Source organism: Nothobranchius furzeri, chromosome 4, assembly GCF_043380555.1.
Source record: "Nothobranchius furzeri strain GRZ-AD chromosome 4, NfurGRZ-RIMD1, whole genome shotgun sequence".
Classification (NCBI taxonomy): domain Eukaryota; kingdom Metazoa; phylum Chordata; class Actinopteri; order Cyprinodontiformes; family Nothobranchiidae; genus Nothobranchius; species Nothobranchius furzeri.
In genome coordinates this window covers 5,976,757-5,979,872 of record NC_091744.1, presented here as the reverse complement: position 1 = coordinate 5,979,872, position 3,116 = coordinate 5,976,757, and the positions used below count along the sequence as shown (strand labels likewise).

The 3,116-nt window shown below is 38.4% G+C and overlaps 1 long non-coding RNA gene across 1 annotated transcript; it reads left to right on the top strand.

The window, feature by feature from the left end:
* The first annotated feature begins 628 nt into the window (after positions 1 to 628).
* Positions 629 to 1,834, top strand: LOC129164229 (uncharacterized). Its single transcript, XR_008563827.2, has 2 exons — positions 629 to 860; positions 1,590 to 1,834. It is a non-coding gene; the product is annotated as an uncharacterized lncRNA (long non-coding RNA).
* Positions 1,835 to 3,116: the final 1,282 nt, after the last annotated feature.

Below are 3,116 nucleotides of genomic sequence, written 5' to 3'. Positions count from 1 at the left end.
TGGATGGGATTTTGCAGGTGTGTGGTGGTGTGTGTGTGTGTGTGTATGGGGGGGGGGGGGGGGTGATGTGATTTGTTATGTTCTAATTTTGAAAATTTCAATAAACATATTTGGGGGGAAAACAATGATTTGCTAAAAACCTTTTAAAACAACTTTGAGTGGATGAAATCTAGTGAAGAAGTTATTTTTTATAAAGTGCCTCTCAAGATAAAAATCATGAGGAGCTTCACGAGAGCAAAAATTCTAAATAAAAGGTTAGTTATAAAAAAACTGAAAAAACATTTAAAAATATGTGATACAAATTGGGAAAATGAATAAATACGAACAAATAAAACTAGAGCTGAAACAACTAATCGATTTAATCGATTATAATCGATTATTAAAATAGTTAACAACTTTTTTAGTCATCGATTAGTTGTTTAATAATCATATTTTACCGCATAAAGTCTATTTTTACCACAATCTGACATCGGTTACAAGCTGTTAAATTTGCCGCCAGTGTGTGGCAGTAATGAGCCACTGATCTACCAGTGGAGCCGTAGAAGAAGAAATGAGCCAATGAGTGCCCTCGGTTTTCATGACGTATCACGTTACTGACGCTCATCTTGCTGTGAGAGATGGCGGAACAAGAGGAAATACGGAAGAAAATAGAAGCGACAAAACTTTAGAGAAACCCCGGACAAAAACCTCACGAGTATGGGAGCACTTCAGTCTAGATGCCTTCAAAAGGCAAAATATGCAAAAACCATCTAGCATGGCACGGAAGCACGACGTCCCTAAGTGAACATTTGAGACGAAAACGTGGGGGCTGAGGAAGAGCACCGCGGTCAAGTGAGCCGTCATTTGGAAGAGCCAGCCCGGTAAGTAACAGAAAATAAACAAGCTGGACTTAGTGTTTTAGCTGAGTTCGTTATAGTGGATGTTAAACATGTTTTTTTGTCGCGTCAGTCTACGGTGTTCTACTACTGATTGACTAGATGCAATCGTGAATCTCCTCCGTGTTGTGAATCATGCACTTGCCAAATTTAGCACGTCTGTTTGTAAGAATGTTCTCGTTAAGAGAAAAACGGCACAAACCCATAACTATGTTCCTCATTCAAAAAAGGACAACTCCGCGGTGAAAAATATACAGACGAGCTGTGTCCAGGTGAATATAACGCGGCATAGTTGTACGCTTTCAATTTTTAAATACAGGAGAAATTCAGAAAAAGTCATTTTTTTACTATTAAAAGGCTGTTTTACTGTCTAACGCTGTAAAACGCCTCACAACACATTTTTATCATGTTTCTTAAACAGTATTACACAAAATAAACATTTTTCACATTTCTCTAGCTAATTTAAACACTCCCGACTCAAAGTAAAAACCTCATGAGCTTCTTACTCTGAGCTTTTTAATTGTAAAAAAATTAGACTTTTTTTCTTAATATCTCCTGTTGCGGGCTATTTTGTAGAACGTAACCCTCAAAATAAATGATCACTGTATATTGTTAATTAATTCAAATAATTTAACATTGATTTAGTGTTGTAGTGTGTGTGCTGCTTTATTTTATATGTGTACTTATTTCAGTCTATTTGTGTTTCTTATGCAGAAAAAAACAAGCAACGATGGACAACTACATGGGGAACAAGACACTCACCCCCCAGCAATTCATACCACTTACAAACTCTATTCTAAACATGCTGGTAAAAGACATGAGGCCACTATCCATGGTGGAAGGAGCAGGCTTCCAGCTAATGCTAAAAAATTATTCTGGACTGATATTTTGCACTGTTTAGCTCATTTTCTACTGCTGACTGTGTTCATGTGCAATAAAATAGATTGCAGTCAACTGCACAATTCTCTTATGTTTTTTTTTTCTTAACTGAAATGCATCCATCACTTAAATAGCTAAACAGTAACAAACCGATTAATCGATTAATCGAAAAAATAATCGACAGATTAATCGATTATGAAAATAATCGTTAGTTGCAGCCCTAAATAAAACACAAAGGAAAGCAATAATACGTTTTAGTTGATGCAGAGATGCACCAGAAGAAAGTGGTTCACCAGGAATCTCTCTCTCTCTCTCTCTCTCTCTCTCTCTCTCTCTCTCTCTCTCTCTCTCTCTCTCTCTCTCTCTCTCTCTCTCTCTCTCTCTCTCTCTCTCTCTCTCTCTCTCTCTCTCTCTCTCTCTCTCTCTCTCTCTCTCTCTCTCTCTCTCTCTCTCTCTCTCTCTCTCTCTCTCTCTCTCTCTCTCTCTCTCTCTCTCTCTCTCTCTCTCTCTCTCTCTCTCTCTCTCTCTCTCTCTCTCTCTCTCTCTCGTCAGATTAGAGGACAGCACCAGACAGAGGTGTGTGTGTGCTCTATTTGCATAATGACAACAACAGATGCTTTTATCACACTCATCCTTATCCTCCAGTGTAGTAGCACTACACTAGTAAAGGGATACAGACTGGTTGAGGCAGTCAATATGGACAGGAGTTTCTGGTCAGAGAACCAGGCAAACTAGAGGTATTTTCAGTGAATTTGTTGGCGATGACATTAAACAGCAGACTCTTATATCTGGAGTTGGATACATGTATGTATATGTGTGGTTTCTAGGAAGAAACAAAGTGACTTCCGTAAGTTAAATAATCCAACAAAGACATAGCCAACACCCACTGCTAACTAAACAAATTGTAAACCGATACTCGTGTAACTGAAGGTACGTTACCAACTTAGCATGGAACTCGTAGGGCTAGCTTTAGCATTAGCAACTAATGGCAGTCATTTAAACACTAATAAACATGCTAACGAATAACAACTGTGACTGACGGGCAAACAAACATGAAACAAACTAGCAAACATAAATATAACATAAATATTCACCTTTAGTACTCACTTTTATATCCGTCATGCACAACATATACAACATTAAACCGGAAGTATGTCCATCATAAATTAAAGGCACAGTCTCGAAGCACGGAACAAACATTGCTCGGCTGAATATTAGTTCTGCTTTGGTCTTTCGGACACAGCCGCCCCAATTGTCTTTAAGAGAATTGTTCATCCCTAGAAAGACTGTCAGAGGCACCATCACTTTCTTCCGAGAGTTGAGGAAGTGGGATCAGTCTGACGACAGGAAGAGTATAGGGTT